The 20,581-nt window shown below is 37.5% G+C and overlaps 1 pseudogene; it reads left to right on the top strand.

Moving 5' to 3' along the window:
* Positions 1 to 1,125: 1,125 nt before the first annotated feature.
* Positions 1,126 to 20,524, top strand: LOC139936394 (sodium- and chloride-dependent glycine transporter 2-like; annotated as a pseudogene).
* The last annotated feature ends 57 nt before the right edge of the window (positions 20,525 to 20,581 follow it).

Here is a 20,581-nt window from a genome sequence, read left to right as displayed (position 1 = left end):
CCGTGTCAACATACATGTGCATGTGCATGTAATTTGACTGCGAATCTGTATGTGAAATGAATGTAGGTGAAAGGTGAAGATGGATGGGGATGGACATAGGCTTGAGGCCAGTCTCTGGCGTTATTCACGAGCCTCGAAGTGTGACGTCAGATGTTCAGTATAGGGGCTACCCAACATGGCCGACAGTCACCCCGCCATGTTGTAGAGGGGAATTCAATTCAATTCAATTCAACGAACATTTATTTCCACACAGGGTAATCACTTAATAAGAAAACAAAACAATAGATACATTAAAACTAATACGTGGAGGCATAACCCAGGAAGTCGAAGCTTATAAACTGAATGCCTTACACATACAAAAATAGACTTAAAGGAACACGTTGCCTTGAATCGGACGAGTTGGTCAAAACGAAAGCGTTTTTAACCGTTTTTTTATAAAATGCATATGGTTGGAAAGATGTTTTAAAAGTAGAATACAATGATCCACACAAGTTTACCTCGAAATTGCGTGGTTTTCCTTCTACTGTGCGAACTAACATGGTCGGCCATTTATGGGAGTCAAAATTTTGACCCCCCATAAATGGCCGACGTGTTAGTTGACGAGGTAAAAGGAAAACCACGCAATTTCGAGGCATGTTTGTGTGGATCATTGTATTCTACTTTTACAACATCTTTCTACCCATATGCATTTTATAAAAAACGGTTACAAACGCTTTTCAAAGACCAACTCGACCGATCCAAGGCAACGTGTTCCTTTAAGTAAACAGTAAATTTAATGCGAATCTGTATGTGAAATGAATGAATAGTAAAGGGCTGTGTCCCATGGCATCTACTGTTTCCCCTGAAAGTAGGTCGGGCTGAATATAAGGTAAAATGTACCCCGGCCCCCCCCCCCCCGAACAAGAATAGACTGGGTGCCATGATGCGTTCACTGAATGCATCATGACACACGGTCTGTTCACTGGAACAAGCCGAAGGAAGGTCAGGTTTAACAGAAACATTCCAATTTATCACAGTTGTGTGTGCAGACACAGACTGGAGTTCGTGGTGGCCTTTTTGAAAGGGTTTTTATATTACTGGCATGGTGTGCTCTATGCACAGGGACAAGTTCAGAATAACAATTTTGAACCATTGTTACGCCAATGGTCTAGTGAGCATGCCTCAAAAGTTAAACTTCTACCACGGTTATAGAAAATCAAATCCATTTATTACAAAACCTCATACACCAAGCAGTAACGAGTGGTAACACACAGCGATCTGGTAACCGCTTAAAATTAACGGTTATATATATCGGCAGACAAGATGGAGAATGAAAATGACGATGTTGAAAAGCGCGGGAAATGGACTGGGAAATTCGACTTCATCCTATCCACTATGGGTTATTCCATTGGATTGGGCAATGTGTGGAGATTCCCATACGTGTGTTACTCCAACGGAGGAGGTAAACTATGTTTAGTCTTGCTTTATAACAACCAAATGTTGTCTGAAACTATGTTTTTTTTAAGACACTGCCGTTGATTTAACAGATCTCTTTCTAACTTATAGGATTAATCTTAGGACTTAAAAGCAGTGGACACTATTGGTAATTAGGCTACTCAAAATAATAATTAGCATAACACTTTACTTGGTGACAAGCAATGGAGAGCTGTTGATAGTATAACACATTGGGAGAAACGGCTCCCTCTGATGACGTAGTTTTCGAGAAAGAAGTAATTTTCCACGAATTTGATTTCGAGACCCCAGAACTAGGTTTTGATGTCCCGAAATCAAGCACCTGAAAGCACGCAACGTCGTGTAACAGTTAGGGTGTTTTTTCTTCCATTATTATCTCGCAACTTCGACGACCAAGGAGTTCAAATTTTCACAGGTTTGTTGTTTTGTGCATATATTGGGATACACCAAGTGGGAACACTTGGCGACCTTGAGGTCATAGTCTAAACAAATAATTCTTATGTGCTTTTTGTGTAGTGTGTTTACAAAAGAATTGAAAGGAGAGCCTTGATATGACGAGTATAATAGGTCACATGGTGCTAAGTCACAGAGTGAATACTGAAATTGGTGGATGATCGTCCTTGCAATGGAGAAAGCGATATGCGATATGTTCCTTTGACACCTAAACCTGATACAGGTTGTTTTAAAAGCACAGCCATGCCAGTTGTCTTTAAAAATGTGTCGGGCGGCCATTTTGAAAACGAAGTTATATAAAACAAATATTGAGTGGTTTTAATTCGTGGAATGGATGGAATATTATCGCTCGAAAATAATTTGGACTGTTCCATTTCACGAGGCGAAGCCGAGTGAAATGGAACAGTCTAAATTTTACCTTGCGATAATATTCCTCCCATTCCACTCTATGCCACTCAATATTTGTATATTATGTGACGTTAGTGAACTGTGCACAATTTCATAAAACATTTAAGCAGCCGTTTTGTGCTTCGGAGCGTCCCTTCACAGAGTTTCTGTTTCATAAAGTTGTTTACCGTAGTATAATAATATCGAAGTCTTAAGCCCGGTTCATACTTCCTGCGAATGCGAACGCGAAGCGAATTTGACGTGAATGTGCCCTCTGCTCTACTCCCTTGCGATAATCGCTGCGAAAGGAGGATGTGACGTCAACTGCTGCGAATTGTTCGTTGCGAATTTGTGACGTCAAGATTCACTTCGCATTCGCATTCGCAGGAAGTATGAACCGGGCTTTATACAGCGCACGTATCAACCAACAAGGTACTCAAGGCGCTAGTATATACATTTATACACAAAGAGAGGTTATTGAAAGTTATGAATTCTGAGACCCAATTATGCAGCATCTTGTAAGGGTTTACAAGGTGCTACGGCTCATACAGTAGCCACAGTCAGGAACAACGGGGCGACCCTTCTCTCTCCGATAGGTGCACTGATGGGTTCTTTTACATGAGTTACGCAACACATGGGACCAACGGCTTTTTACGTCCTATCCGAAGGAGGAAGAAATGGTTAACTGTCTTGCTTAAGGACACAAGTGTCACGACTGGGGATTCGAACCTACACTCTGCTGATCAGAGCAAGGATAAACAAAAAATAATGCTGGCCAACCCGCGGTAAGCACACGAGTGACGTATATAACAATACAAATCCATGGTGACCGTGCGCATGCTCGCATAGAGTTTTTTTGCTTACATCATGGTGAAATACGCTTTATGCTTACGCGCACTTTTCTGCTACAGTTAGCACAAAAAATGCTTGCGGGTAAACAACTTTATGAAATTGGGCCCTGCATTTGAAGGTTTAAAAAAAAACTGTTTTTCTCGTATGAAAACCGAATTTGAATGTTCCTTATCTGGGGTGATTTTAACTTGAACAGTATTGTTTGAAGCTTTGAATTGTGGTGACAAATAAGATCAAGAAGAATCTATAAATAAACCTGAAGACGAGCAGAGTACACTGTTCGAAACGTCGAGACCAAACTGGCTCTTTTCAAAGCCAACACTCACACTTGTACGCATTGCTGTACCCTCAAGTTTGCTATTTGTGTGTAATAGATGTTAAATTTGCATCGGGGATAAATAATATTGATTTTGGTTTTTACCCATATACACCGATGTATGCACTGTATACTCAGTACTTTCCCGAGTCCTGTGAAAAAATATCACAGGCATGTTACTTGGGTGTGATTCGAACCCACGACCCTTGCAATTCTAGAGCAGTGTCATACCAACTAGACTACCGAGGTTGCCCGATAGCTATAGAGGCAGTTCGACTCCTATTTGTGTGTAGTTTCTACTTTTAGGCCTACTTGTAGTTCCATCTGATTGAACTCTTGTGATATTCAACAAAATATGTACAAAAATACATATGGATTGAATGCCTTCAAACACTACTACACATATTGAATTGTTATAGTCGTGAGTAATGCTGCAAAAATGTGCTCTCATTGTGCACGCATAGGCCTACTCATTTTTGTATAGGCCTCTAAACGTAACCAGAGCCGAACAATGCATTATTCAAATTTCAAAGTTTGTCAAAGCAGACTCGACAATCCCATACCTCTGGCCTTACTCGTTTATTTACACCAAGTATTTGAATGTTTTTTTGATATTCAATGGCAGAAAATGTCGATGCACTTGTACAGTGCGACTTGGGTTATAAAAAACGGGGTTGCTTATAGGTCACTGCTAGGTGACCTTTTCTTTCTTTGTTCCCTCAATTTCCATTTATATGTTTCTCCGAATATGAACTACCCCAAAACATTGGAACTGGGTTTATGTACTTTTTGTTGGACAAAAACACATTGTCCACAGATTTACATTAAACTTACACAGTTTGAAGATAATGATGGTAGAAAAAAAGCAGCTAGTTTTCTATTTTTAAGATCAGCTGTTTTTATTTCCAAGAGCATGTAGCTATATTATAGTTTCAAGGGCTGCTATATATGTTTTTTTTTTCTTTTGTAGTCCAAAAAGAGCTACTTTTATTTTCAAGAGCAGCTATATTATTGTTAATTTCAGGAGCAGTAATTTGTTTATTTTCAAAAGAGAAGCTACTTCTAATTTTAGGAGCAAATATATGTAATATTCTTTTTTAAGGAGCAGCTATTTTATATTTCTAAAAGAACTACTTAAATTTTCAAGAGCAGTTATTTGTTTATTTCAAAAAAAGCAATGACTTTTATTGTCAAGAGTAGCTATTACATATTTCCAAAAGAGCTACTTTGACTAACAAGAACATCTATATTATTGGTTATTTGCAGGAGCAGTAATTTGTTTATTTTCAGAAGAGCAGCTATTCCTTTCCTGTGAATAATAAGATATCCTTGTTTGCTTTTTTTCATAGGTGCGTTTTTGTTCCCATATCTGTTCATGCTGATAGTAGTTGGCTATCCACTGATGTTTCTGGAGATGTCTTTTGGTCAGTTCAGTAGTCTGGGATGTATTTCAATATGGCGCATGTCCCCACTCTTCAAAGGTATGTTGAACATCACTTATTCCTACAGTTAAATATTTTATAAAGTTAATAAGCTAACCTCAAACCGCGCATCCTGAAAGTCCATCATGTCAATAAAATTCAATGTCATTCCAAAGTTATTGTAATGGGAGACTTTTTGAACACTAGGTGGCAGCAGACTTATCAGGTAAATTTCTAAAGTTTATGTAGTTCTGAGCATGCGCACATTACCAAGAACTGAATTTACATGGTATGTCTGCTGCCACCTAGCGTCCAAAGTCCCCAATTAATTTTGAAATCTCACCAAGTCATTCAGAGAAATGTTAAACAGCGTTAACTCCTCTCCCATCAGAGTCGAACTGTTAAAAATTTTCCAGATTTAATTTGATAGAGAGGGGAAAGGAGCCGTGTTTTTTGTTGTCGGTGTTATGTGCACTTACGCACGGGTCCGTATGGGGTCTTTAACACAATGGAACAATAAACCCCCACAAAGGTTTCATTGTTGAACTTGGGAATAATCAAACAACAACAGATGGACCCCGCACACCCTGTCAGTGTGTGTGCATTGGTACCCAATATATCGGATGTAAGTGGTGGGCGCCAACCTGGGGTCGATTTCACAAAGAGTTAGGACTAGTCCGAACTTAGGACTAGTCCTAGGAGATATACAAATTGCATGGAGTGTCCTAAGTTAGGACGAGTAACTGGTCCTAACTCAAGATAAGACTAGTCCTAACTCTTTGTGAAATCCACCCCTGCTCCTTTTAACAATGGAACAATGCTAGCCCGCAAGATATGCATTGTCAATTAGTGCTACCCCGCAAGGGATTCTTCAAAACGTAGTAGGCATACTCTCTCCAGGATTTGTTGTTTTGTGCGGATAAAACACACTTGAAAGGAATACAAAGTGAGGTCAACTTGACATTTAAACTTAGGCCTATTTAGAAGGAAAACAAGTTTTTCTTTGATCTGATTATTTATATTAGGTCTTGGTATTGGCATGGTGTTGATTTCCGCCTACTTCTGTCTGTACTACAACATCATCATCTCGTACGCTGTCTACTACATGTTTGCATCATTCTTAAATCCCTTACCATGGGTAGGATGCAATCATACTTTCAACACAGATGCTTGTTTCGAGGGTAACCAACAGACGGGGAAAGTGAAGACGTGTCCCCTTTACCCAAACTACACACAGAGAGAGAGTACAATCTTTTCCAGCGAAGAATACTTTGAGTATGTATTAAAGTTGGATCCAAATCTCACCATCTTGGAAGCTTAATATGTTATTGATTATGGTTTAAACAATCATTTAAAGGCACTGGCCACTATTTTTATTTACTCAAAATAGTTATTGGGAAAAACTTACTTGTTCATCAGCAACTGGCGCTTTGTATCCTTTGGCAAAAGGCGCGTTATAAATACAGTTATTATACACAAGCGGAGAGCTGTTGGAATTAAACAACTTTGTGAAAAACGGCTCCCTCTGAAGTAACGTAGTTTTTTTTTAGAAAGAGATAATTTCTTACTCGGATATTAAAAGGCTTGAGGCCTAAAGCCTTTTTAGACATCTGAATGCTACAAGATTTTGTGCAACAAGGGTGTTTTTCTTTCATGAATGTCTTTCAATTTTAATATCGATGACCAATTGAGTCTGGGTCTCGAAATCAAGCATCTGAAAGCACACACAATTAGATTTTGAGGTCTCGAAATCAAGCATCTGAAAGCACACAACTTCGTGTGACAAGGTTTTTCCCCCATTATTATCTCGCAACTTCGACAACCAATTGAGCTCAAATTTACACAGGTTTGCTATTGTATGCATATGTTGAGGTACACCAAGTGAGAAGACTGGTCTTTGACAATTACCAAAGGTGTCCAGGTCTTTAATAGTCCATGCCTTTTCGTTCAAGGATAAAATTGGAATGTGCTAACTGTGTTTTGTAGACGGCGAGTGTTGCAGCTTACCGGCTCAATTGATCATGTGGGTACAATTCAATGGGAGATACTGCTGTGTTTCCTCCTTGTTTGGATCGTAGTCTTCGTTTGCATCAGCAAAGGCGTCAAGTCATCAGGCAAGGTAAACAAAACTAGATAAATGCCTACCTCGACCTTACTCAATGCATATTCCTTCTGATAAATATAAAGTAAATTGTTACTTTTAATTATATTTTTTTACACGGAAGATATATTTATTAAAATATAAAACAACTCCTCATGTTGCAAACATGCTGAAAATCCATGACAGTAAAACAAATATATATAAAATTGACTTACATAACACTTTATAAATACAGAGGTATCCTTGACACAATAATTTAACGAGTTCCCTTTTGTTGAGTTTCACATTAGAGTCATTAGTTGTAAAGTGCTTAACTTCCGTAATTTTAAAACTTTATAAGTTTTGATACTTTGTGTTGTTGTTTTGAATATACTTTAACCTGAATCTGAATCCTTTGGAGCATGGGGGAATCGAACAAAAGTAAAACGCAACAGCGCAACAGCTCCAATGTTGGACCTTCACCCAACCAGGACGCAATTTTTGTTTTCTGTACTTGAAAATTACCACTGTCAATGGGAATTTTTGTTCTTCTAAAAAGGGAACCTTTTAAATGCAGTGGACACTATTGGTAATTGCTCAAAATAATTATCAGCATAAAACCATACTTGTTAACGAGTAATCGAGAGCTGTTGGTCGTATTATAAATTCTGAGAAATCGCTTCCTCTGCAGTGACGTAGTTTTTGAGAAAGAAGTAATTTTCCACGATTTTGATTTCGAGACCTCAGATTTAGAATTTGGGGTCTCAAATCAAGCATCTGAAAGCACACAACTACGTGTGACAAGGGTGTTTTTTCTTTCATAGTTATATCGGACCTCCGACGACCAATCGAGCTAAAATTTTCACAGGTTTGTTTTTTTATGCATATGTTAAGATACACCAAGTGAGAATACTGGTCTTTGACAATTACCAATAGTGTCCACTGTCTTTAAAACAAATCAGGAATATTTCTGAGGAAGGCAATTCTATACCGGGACCCTAACGCTATATTTGTGTGTAGGTCCCCGTTCTGACTTCTGTTTCTATAGACATTAAAGTGCTATTCACATGACAGTAATTTAACTAGGGTCCCTTGTTTAATTTAAGCATGTTGTAAAATGTACCAATGTTTGACAAGATTTTGCAAGAGAACTTTGGACAGTGGACAAAATATCCTTTCACACGAGGTACATTTTGTAAAATTTGACAACCATGCTACAATTTAGCAAGGGACCCTTGCTAAATTGCTCTCGTGTGAAAGGGGTGATGTAACAACAAGAAAGGCCAATAAAGTGAGAAGGACAGAGAACACAACAAGTTGATATCATGATTTTACAGTGAGAGTTGAAACCAACGGTTCTTTTCAGAACCACCCCAACTCATTAGAGATAGTCATTACATGGTGTTACCGCAAACCTTTCTATATGATTTTACATGTTTGTTGTTGTCACCAGGTTGTATACTTTACAGCTACATTCCCCTATCTTGGTCTACTGACTCTACTGATCGTTGGTGCCCTGCAGCCTGGTGCAGCCAATGGTATCCTCTACTTCATTACACCACAATTTGATAAACTTCTTGATATTCAGGTGAGCAGAGAATCTCCAGAGATCCTTCAATTCAAATTAATATATAAAAAATAATAATATCGAAGTCTTATATACCTATACACTAAACAAGGTACTCAAGGCGCTGAGTATATACAAACTTTCAGAAAGATAGGTTATTGCAGTGATGGATTCTGAGACCCAATTATGTAGCACTTATAAGGGTTTACAAGGTGCTACGGCGCATACAGCAGCCACAAAGGACCAAGAATCATGCAGGCCCGAGCTCAGAACAGAACTTGTTTCTTTACACAGACATGCTACAAACACACCCAAACAACCAAACAAACAAACCAACAAACAACCAACCCAATAATCCGAGCCTCAGTAGACCTTATGCATTGATGATGTCATCAAGCCGCCATCTTTAATTTTAGGTGTAAAACTAAAATGGAAAACTTGCAGTTATCATGTACGCACATCACACATGACCAGTCCAATAAGCTACCGTCTTTTGATCATTAGTAGACGAGAGGGCACCCCACTCAAATGATGTTAAAATGTATTTTTACAACCCTTAAAGGAACATTACAGAATTGGTTTTTGCTTACGAAACAGTTGCTGGTAGTGTAAGCACTTTATGTAATACACCATGTACATAGCTGACAAACCTGCAGAAGTTTGAGATTGATCGGCCCTCTGGGTCACGAGAGAATAGTGAAAAACCGATTACACGTTTTGCATTGCATTGATGCCAAAATAGAAATGAATAAAACGCGCACTGAGCGATAAACTCCAAACGCAAAGTTAGATAATTTATTTCTGATCAAATATGACATTTCAGACAGAAATATTTCAAGGGATGTTTTCTACTATCATCATCATTAGACCGTGTAAGTTTTATGTAAATCTGTGATCTTCACGATTTTTGTTTCTTACAAATTGTCTGTAACGTTCCTTTAAACATTGTTTAACGAGCAGAGAAGTTGCATATGTACGTTTAGTAATGTAAAGCAGTTGTATGGTATTGTTAGTGTGAACTCAAATAAACATGTGTTTCATACTTTCCAAAATTCAAACAAGATTTCCAGCGGTGTACCCGAGTTTTTATTTTGTAGAAGGGGTTCTGGGACCAGGGGTGGATTTCACAAAGGTAGTCCTAACTTAGGACTAGTCCTAGGCAATGCTAAGAGATAGGACCAGTCCTAAGATAGGATGAGTTACTATAGTCCTAAGTTAGGACTACCTTTGTGAAATCGACCCCTGTTTGTTTATAGTATACCTGTTTTTTGTTACCTACTCTTGTTCGATATGATTTACATGTTTTTACGACTGAGGAAACACAATTCATGTTTACATGGTGAATAAATAAATCTATGATAATCTAATCTTCCCTGTACCGCTCTGGCGGATGTCCCTCTTATGAATATTCATTTGATGACGTCATTATACAGGTATGGAGAGCGGCAGCCAATCAGGTTGCGTTTTCATTCGGCGTTGGATGGGGTGGTTTGCATACCTTATCGAGCTACAATAAGTTCCACAATAACATCTTCAGGTCAGTGAAATACATTATTTTAAATTGCACTGGACACTGTTTATAATTACTCGAAATAATTATAAGTATACAAACTTACTTGGTAATGAGCAAAGGAGAGCTGTTTATGCAACAAGGGTGTTTTTCTTGCATCTTCGATGACCAATCGAGTCCAAACTTTCACAGATTTGTTATTTTATACTTGTTGGGATACATCAAGTGAGAAAACTGGTCTTTGACAACAACCACATGTGTCAAATGCCTTAGCGCCTTAAAGCCACTGCACACTATTGGTAATTACTCAAAATAATATGTGTTAGTATGTGACGAGCAATTGAGAGCTGTTGATAGTATGAAACATTGTGAAAAACGGCTCACTCTAGTTTTCGAGAAAGAAGTAATTGTCCGGAAGTTGATTTCAAGACTTCAGAATTAGATTTTGAAAGCACACAACTTCGTGTAACAAGGGTGTTTTACTTCCATTATTATCTCGCAACTTCGACGACAAATTTCCACAGGTTTGTTATTTTGTGCATAGTCGAGATACACTAAAGTGAGCCGACTGGTTTTTGACAATTACCAATAGTGTCCAGTGTCTTCAAGTGATGAAGTTTGTTGTAATATTGCAAGTTGTTTTCATCTAAATTACAGGGATGCGACTGTTGTGATAGCCAGTGGTGGTTTAACCAGTGTCTTTGCTGGATTTGTCGTCTTTTCTGTCATTGGATTCATGTCATGTGACGCAGGGGTACCTATCGACAAAGCTATCAATGCTGGTAAGTCAATTCTGCATCATTACAACTCAAAAGTTTACAAACTTAACTGTTTTTTTTTAAATAACAATGTGTATTCCACATTATGACCCCAATTGAAATAAGCCTAAGATATTGGCTTTTTAGTGTTATCCTTGGATAATTTGGTGTTATTTTATCTTGTGTTCTATTTTGGTTAATCTTATTACATTGTCCTTTCTTCTGTTGTTTGTATTTTTGGCATGTTCTTGCTGTATTTTCATTAGAACAAATTAAATCACTGAATCAATAGCACTTGGCGTTGGCGGCGAATCAAAATGCGAAATGTCTGAAAACGGGGGCCAATTTCATAGACCTGCTTAAGCAAAAAATTTGCTTAAGCACGAAAATAGCTCGCTTATTTTTCACATGTTACTGGCAAAATTTTCATGCCATATCCATTGCTTGTGACTGGTATTTAGCTGTTGTTTACTTAGCATTACAATTGAGTGGAGTCTTGGCTGGTAATCTGATTTTACTAAGCAAGGATTTTTTTGCTTAAGCAAAATGTTGTGCTTAAGCAGCTCTATGAAATTGGGCCCAGATAATAACAATGTCTCCCTTGAAGGGCAATTGCGACCCACATTCAAACATTGCAAAAGTTTGGCATCCCTTTTTAGAAATAAACCAACAGTCAGATAGTTAAATAGGCGCTGGTGAGGAACTCCAATATGGAACCTTTAGCAATAAACCCACTCCGAAACTGAGGCCTAGACTTGACTCAAGTCCCTTCCCCAGAAAACTACTGTTTTGTGATGCTCTGCATTCCTGTTCCGCACGCATTCTCGGGACCACTTTGACGGCGAGCGCGCACTGTACTGTATGCTACGGGTTGTTTCATTGGCGTGATATGCTTAGGGACCTTTCACACGAGAATGGGACTTGAATCAAGTCTAACTGAGGCCCTGTCTGAATTGACGGCTACAGCCACGTCTATGGCTACAGCCACGTCTACGGCTAGATTTCTGCGTCATCGTGTGTAGAAGTATGGGACGTCCTTAGCAACACCTTTTGGCTATAGCTAAAAGTGGACACGGCCTAATAACCATATGGAAATTTACCTTGTAAGTCTGCCGCCATCTAGCGTTCCAAAGTCTCAAATTTTGCTATTTTGACAATGTGTCTTTGGATAGGTCCTGGATTAGCCTTCGTCGCGTACCCTGAGGCAATATCAAGGCTACCTGTATTTCCTCAACTCTGGTCTTTCATTTTCTTCTTTATGTTGATAACACTGGGACTTGATAGCCAGGTGAGTTATAAGTATACCATAACAAGCAATAAACAGTATAATAATAACCAATTTAATTTTTCGCGCTTTTTACAAATTTGATTCAAAGTACTTAAGTCCCCACAAATAATTACAAGTACTAAACTACACATATTATATAAATTTACAAACAATAAAGATGTAACTAACATTATTTCAAATTAGCGTAACCTAGGATAGGGATGGGTTCTAGATTTATAATATCGAAGTCTTATATAGCGCACGTATCTACCAAACAAGGTACTCAAGGCGCGCTGAGTATATACAAACTTTCAGAAAGATAGGTAATTGCAGTGATGAGTTTTGAGACCCAATTATTTTGCACCTTGTAAGGGTTTACAAGGTGCTACGGCGCATTAAGCAGCCACAGCCAGGAACACCGGGGCGAACCCCTTCTCTTTTCGATAAGTGCACTGGGTTCTTTTACATGCGTTATACAACACATGTGACCAACGGTTTTACGTCCCATTCGAAGCACATTGACAAATCGAAAATATTGAGGAAGACAGTTCCAGCATTTTGGCCCAGTTGCTGCAAATACTTTAGAGGTGATTTTGATAGTAGGCCCTACTGATTTATCACGTAGTCAATCCGATCCACAATGAGCAGTCCCTACATACTCAATTTCATGTGTCGCTTTTTGTAGACGGATGCAGTTACTAAATATGCATTGAAACTTTAATGAAGATATTTGTATTGTGACAGTTAATTGTTAATTTTACCAACATAAAGACCGATCCGGGCGCCTAGTTTTGTGCATAAAGACATGAGAAAATAGTTTTCCTTTTCATATGGGAATTTTTTTTTAATTAAGCAGAAAGTAAAATACTGAAATTCTGACAAAATACCTTGCCGATGTAATGCATTTTAGCGACTATTATGCAGTTTCCGCGTCTTTGACCCATAACTCGCCTAAGACAAGCACCCTTTTCAAGATAATCCGGCTTCTATTTTTGTTGCTTTTTGGTCAGTGATCTACATTGGTATATCATGATGTCCTGTTAAGGAAATTGTGTTATTCGTTGAGGAAAGCATTTAATTTCCATAAAGAGTGAAAAGGAACATGATTTCCTCATGTCTTTGTGCACAAAACTAGGAACCATGTACACCTCAGCAGTGGCGCGCGGTGCTCAACACTTGTGCGCCCGGTGCGCGTCGGATCGGTCTGAATATTATCGATCGTCCCTTTGCTTGAATTAATATCATTTTGAATGAAAGTATTTGAGTTTTCATACTATTTTTGCAGTTTGTTACCTTGGAGACAGTTGTAACTGCGACCATGGATGAAATGGCAGGCTTCTTTCCCAGGATTAGAAAGAAGAAAACATTCGTCATATTCCTCGTTTGTTTGATTATGCTGCTGCTTGGATTACCTTTCACTACACAGGTACGATTAGCAAGATTCTAGAAATACTTAAGGAACACGTTGCCTCGGATCGGACGAGTTGGTCTATGAAAAGTGTTTTGAAACCGTTTGTTAGGAAATTCAAATGGTTAGAAAGATATTTTAAAAGTATAGAATATAATGATCCACACAAGTATGCTTCGAAATTGCACGGAATTCCTTTTACGTCGCGAACTAACACGGTCGGCCATTTTTTGGAGTCAAAATGGCCGACCGTGTTTCTTCGCGACGTAAAAGGAACACCGTGCAATTTCGAGGCATGTTTGTGTGGATCGTTATACTCTACTTTTAAATTATCTAAGAAACGGTTTCAAACGTTTTTAAAAACCAACTCGACCGATACAATGCAACGTGTTCCTTGAACCTCTATCCCCAACCCTAATGTTTTCAAATCAAAAGTATTATTGAACATTCAATGTTTAAGCACATGGACGAATTTTTAGTGAATATCTTGTTGTAAATGGATCTCCGCTGTGTAAATATCTTGTGGTAAATGGATAGCTGATTTAGATCGATGAGAATATATTGGGGTAAATGGATATCTGATAGATCTATATATTTGTGAATATCTTGTGGTTAATGAATCTCTGATATATCTTTTAGTAAATGGATCTCTGATAAATAAGTGTTATCTCTGATAGATTTATGTGAATATCTTTTGTGTTTTCTTACTTTGTTTTCCATGTTTCTTCCCTTTGCCCTCGTCTAGGTTTGTCTGTTTTTGGCACTTCCATTTCTTTTTTGAGGTTTTTGCCGTTTTTTTGTAACGACTCTAATGAAAATAAGCCTATGATATTGGTTTTTCTTTTGGGGTTATCCTTTGATAATTTGGTGCTGTATTTTTTACTTGTGTTCTATTTTGAATTCTCTTATTTCATCGTCTTTTCTCCCGTTGTGTATGTATTTTTGACATGTTTTTATCTGAATAAATTCAATCAATCAATCAATCAATCATATCTATTCATAATCATTTGAATATATTGTGTTATAGATCTCTGATATAGGTCTATGTGAATATCTGGGGGTAAATTGATCTATGACTAGATCTATTTAGATATATTGTGTTATAGATCTCTGATATAGAACTTTGTGATTTTCTTGTGGTAAATAGATCTCTGATTAATCTATTTTGATATATTGTGTTAATAAATCTCTTATATAGAACTATGTGAATATCTCGTGGTAAATGGATCTCTGTTAGATCTATTTGAATGTATTTTGTTGTAGATCTCTGAAATAGATCTATGTGAATATCTTGGGGTAGATGGATCTCTGTTAGATCTATTTGAATGTATTTTGTTGTAGATCTCTGAAATAGATCTATGTGAATATCTTGGGATAAATGGATCTCTGATAGATCTATTTGGATATATTGTGTTAAATATATCTCTGATATAGAACCATGTGAATATCTTGTGGTAAATGGATCTCTGATAGATCTAATGGATATATTGTGTTAAACATATCTCTGATATAGAACTATGTGAATATCTTGTGGTAAATGAATCTCTGTTAGATCTATTTGAATATATTTTGTTGTAGATCTCTGAAGTAGATCTATGTGAATATCTTGGGGTAGATGGATCTCTGTTGGATCTATTTGAATATATTTTGTTGTAGATCTCTGAAATAGATCTATGTGAATATCTTGGAGTAAATGGATATCTGATAGATCTAGGATATATTGTGTTAAATACATCTTTGATACAGAACTCTGTGAATGTATTGTAGTAAATGGATCTCTGATAGATCTATTTGAATAATGTTATAGATATCCGATAATGATCTATGTGAATATCTTTTCATTCATGTTTTAACCTTTCTTGCATGCCATTGTTTGTGTATTTTTGTGCGTATTTGTAATATTATGTTTATTGCTGTTTGTGTATTCGTATAACTAAAATATGTTGTGGTGAGTTGATATCTATCAGGATATCTTGTAGTAAATGAATCTCTGATATTTCTAGGCTTAGTTGTAAATAGATCTGATAGATATATGTGGATATTTTTCGCAAAAAGATCTCTGGTCAGATAGATCTATGCGTATATGGTAAGTGGATCTCTGATAGATCTATAATAGGCCTATTTCAAATAGGCTATTTGAACATAGGATCTCTTTAGGTCATATGTGAATATCTTATGATGAAAATATATGATAGATTTATGTTTCAAGTAAATGAATCTCTGATAGTTCTAGGCCAATATGAATATCGTGCAGTAAAAAGATATCTGATAGATCTATGTGAATATCTTGTGGTAAATGTCTATGTGAATATCTTGTCCTAAATTGATTTCGATAGATATTTTTGTGAATTTCATGTTGTAAATGAATAAATGACAGTTCTAGGCCTATATGAATATCTTGCATATATAGTGAGTAGGGTAGATGGCCTTAGCTTTCGATCCAAACCGGACCTTCTTCAGAGGCATAAACAAGTACATACAAATACATATCCATTTATATATGAAAAAGAGGGGAAGGGGATTTAGGGAAACAACTTGAATATCTTGATAAATATATATCTGATATCTGATAGATTTAAATGAATATATGATAGCTCTAGGCCTATATGAATATCTTGTATATCGATATATACCTCATATATCTATGTGAATCTCTTGTAGTAGATGGATCTCAAATATATTTAAGTGAATATCTTGTGATAGATTAATCTCTGATGATGTTAATGCTAACTGTTTTGTGTTATATTACAGGGAGGTATCTATGTGATGACTCTATTTGACTGGTACTCCGCTGGTTACACTCCATTGATTATGGCTCTTATTGAAGTCCTTATCTTTGACTTCGTCTATGGTAATTAATACCCCTAAAATTTGATTATCTTGATTGCTTACCAACCAAAAGGACCAATTTCGCATGCAAAAATTGCCTCCCGTTTTGACCCTTACTAGTGAGTGTCGTTGGCATGAAAACGAAACCAAAACACAATCATTCTTTTGTTGTGATGTGTTGGTGTTTTAGGCTAAAATACCCGCTTTTTAAAGGATCAGAAAAGGTGAACAGTTTCTTTTTTTAGGTTCACATTATGACGACCCCACAAACGGATTGAATGGGAGACTTTCAGGACGCTTGGTGGCAGCAGACTTACCAGGTAAAGTCCATTGTTCTTGGTAATGAGCGCATGCCCAGAACTACGTAAACAATGGACATTTACCTGGTAAGTCTGCTGCCACCTAGCGCCTCAAAGTCTCTCATTGGACATTTCACTTAAGCGCCATCTTGATTAATGTACTATTAAATAACTTTGGAAACCATGTTTAGTTCAGCAATAATTTTAGCTGCCAGGATAGACACCATGCTGTATTTCCCTGTTACTATGCCAGTTGTGTTTACCACATTACTTCAAATTTTGGAACAGGCGTAATCATCGCGCCATTATTTTTGCCAGTGTTGCTCGGACTTGGGTATTACCCAACCACTCAAAATACGCACCGATCATGCGCATTGGGACATGCAAGGGTTATACGGGCTAAAATGTACATCTCATCCCGTTGCACAGGTTAGCTCCTGCGCAAACAAACACCGCGCGATCTTTGTCGTTCAACCACCCTTCCAGGCATTTTTCATTTACACCATACACTATGGGTGAGTTCGTTTAGCTTCCCTGGGTCGACCCCGGTCTGCCCCGGTACATTCGAATAGCTTTGACGGGGCTCACCCTAGTCAGCCCCCGGTGCCCTGCTTGTGGAGTGGGTCACTTGGGGGGTGACCTGAGGTGCATGCCGTCACCACGATAGGGCGAGTGTGATCGTTCGATTAGCTCTTGTCAGGGGCTCACCCGAGTGAGCACCGCGGGGTCGACCCAGGGAAGCTAATCGAACGCACCCTATGTTCTCTCGGCAAATGCAAATAATTAACATGCCTAAACATTACTAAATAATGATGGTGTTGATGTTTGCAGGATTGGACAGGTTCCTGGATGAGATTGGTGTCATGATTGGAGGTAGACCAAGCTTCATATGGAAGATTATGTGGTACCTCATTACTCCAGATGTCACGAAGGCAAGTTACTAGACTCGGTTCCTTTCGTGTAAAGCCCGGTTCATATTTCCTGCAAATGCGAACTCGATACGAACTTTGACGTCACAGCTTTGTTTTGGCTGCGAATATTTCTCAGGAGTTGAAAACATTTCAATTGAGTCAGTATGAAATAAATGTTGTTAAAAGTGTTGCAAATAGGGGACTTTCGGGACGCTTGGTGGCAGCAGACTTATTAGGTAAAATCCTTTGTTTTCGATAATGTGCGCATGCTCAGAACTACGTCAACAATGGACATTTACCTGGTAAGTCTGCTGCCACCTAGCGTTCCAAAGTCTCCTATTCTTCGTTGCGAACTTGTCAAAAATTCGCTTCACGTTCGCCTTCGCATGAAGTATGGACCGGGCTTCAAGGGTTTAGGTACTTTTTTGCACAATGTCCACAGATTTATATAACACTTTTGATGGTAATGATAGTAGAAAGCTTCCCTTAAAATATTACTCGCTGAGGGGCTGTAGTTTTTGAGAAATGAGTAAAACAATGTCACACAAATAACTCACTGAGCCAGCAATGAGTTTTTGTCACTGCTTTTTCTTTCACAGGTTCTGATATTTTTCGGATTTCTGACGTTCACACCTGCACAGTACGGTGATTATGTCTTCCCAGTGATTATGTCTTCCCAGAATGGGCTAATATTCTTGGTTGGGCTATGACCGGCACATCACTCCTTTGCATTGTTGTGTATGCAATTGGGTTTCTGATATTCAAAGCGGAAGGCGGTCTTGTAGAGGTAGGTTTTTGGTACAACATTGTTTGTGTTTTTGCCGTTCTTTGTAAGAACACCAATTATATTGGCTTTTTTATTGGCAGTTTTTCTCCTGTTGTTGAGTATGTATTTTTGGAATGTTCTTGCTGTTTTGTTATCAGAATAAATTCAATCAATCAGTCAATGTTTAGGTCCCAAATGTTTCCCATTGTTTTGTATCTATATTTATTTATAGTAATTTTAAATAGTTTTTTTTTTCATTGTGCATGCCCGTACATATTGTATTTTGTTTATTGTAACTATTGACTATGTACTGTTTCTTGTAATCTATACGCCTATGTAGTAATATATAATATAATACACACATGTATATGGGTAAAAAATAATGTATATTATTCTTTATTTCTGGTGCAAATTTAACATCTAATGTTAGATTTGGAAATTGAATTTCTAAATCAAAATGTTAATTTTTGGGACAAAACATTGAAAAATAATGTAATCTAGTCTATTCTAATCTAATCTAATCTTATTAAAGATGCCATGTCAGATTTTTGGCCCAAACATTAAAAAATAGATTTTTTTGAGTGAACGGTATTTCAAAGAGTATCACCCGCTCTAACGAGAAAAAGTTTAACTTTTACTTTTAATGGTCAGGAACCATGACAACAATTTAAAACGTTTCTTATAAAACACATAAGAATTGGTCACGTGATATATTGTCTGGATCCGACAAAAAATAATTGTGAGCACTTTATTTCACTGCTACTAATAATTGGCGGACTTTTTCGAGCAATGGCTCAAATGAAAGCTTGTAACTTTCTCGACCCCCATCAAAATACCTATTGAATTTCAAATAAAAAATGTTGGGTCAAATCGGCCAAAAATCTGACATAGCATCTTTAAAGCTTATAAGTCGTTATTAATATCCTTGCAAAAAAATAGTTTTCACCCCTATATAGCACAGTTTTTCTCTAAGGCTAAAATCTCTTTAATTATAAAGACTCTGCTAGGGTCGAAACGTCATGCCATGTTCTAACTCTGACTCTGACAGTATCTTTGTGAAGTATTCTCCACTAAGCACAGCAGTCGTGCTCTACGGTCTGCTGGATCTCACTTGCTGGTAGAGCTAAGGTCTAGAACAATTTGTTACGGAGACAGTGCTTTCGCCAAAGCTGCTCCTGCCCTATGGAATAAGCTCCCTGTCTCACTTCGCCAAACAACACCACCCAACAACTTTAAGAGGGAACTTAAAACACACTTGTTCACTTAGACTTTCATTGGGTTTCATTACGTTATGTTTATTCTTCATTTTCTATTGTATAATGTGTTCATTTTGTGTAGGCGCCTTGATCGGTTTTCTGGAAAAGTGCGCATTATAAATTCATATTATTATTATTACTTATTGTTCATTTTACAGAGACTCAAATTTTCCGTGACTCCGAGTCCAGAGTGGGGTCCAGCACTGGACGAGGACCGGGAGGCGGCCGGGTACCCTCCGCTTCACCGTGGAGGAACCAACAACCCCGACCCGGACACTGGAATCTACCAGAACGCTGGATTCAACGCAAGTGCATTTTAGCAGTTTTATCATTTGTCACTGTTTCTCCAGTATTCATTCTTAAAGAAAGATGACACTTTTGGTAATTACTTCAAAATTACTTAGTAGCATAAAACCTAATACGTGGTAACATAGAAACCTGTAAAACAATGAGCTTAGTTGGTCATCGCAGTTGCACTAGAATAATGGAAATAAAAACACCCTCGTTGCACAATTTGTTTTGCTCTCAGATGCCTAAAAAGTCTTTTATTATGTTCAAATATTTGAGTGAGAAATTAGCTCTTTTTAAGACATCCCTACTTCAGAGGGAGCCGTTTCTCACAATGTTTTATACTATCAACAGCTATCATCTGCTTGTTACCAATAAGTTTTTATACTAACAACTATGTAGAGTAATTACCAATGGTGTCCAATGTCTTTAAAAGTTTGATATAGATTTTTGATTTTGCACAATTTTTTATAAATTCCTTTACGTTTGGGTACCGTTTTTATAACCCCACATTTTTTTAAACGTGGGATATACATTTTAAAGCATTTCCCCCATATATTTTTATACAAATATTATCGAAAACCTCAACATGTTAAATAATCATACATTGATCTTCGAATGTACCTGCGAAAACTAAGGGTGTTCAAATTTACATATAAATGCCCAAGAAAACAAAATCAAAATAAACACAATACGCTGGTAAACACAATACGCTGTTATTGTATTGGTAGAAAGTTGTGTTATATTAACACACACTAACA

Source organism: Asterias amurensis, chromosome 4 (genome assembly GCF_032118995.1).
Source record: "Asterias amurensis chromosome 4, ASM3211899v1".
Taxonomy (NCBI): Eukaryota; Metazoa; Echinodermata; class Asteroidea; order Forcipulatida; family Asteriidae; genus Asterias; species Asterias amurensis.
Note: the sequence above shows the minus strand (reverse complement) of the source record. Positions and strands in the feature narration are given on the sequence as shown.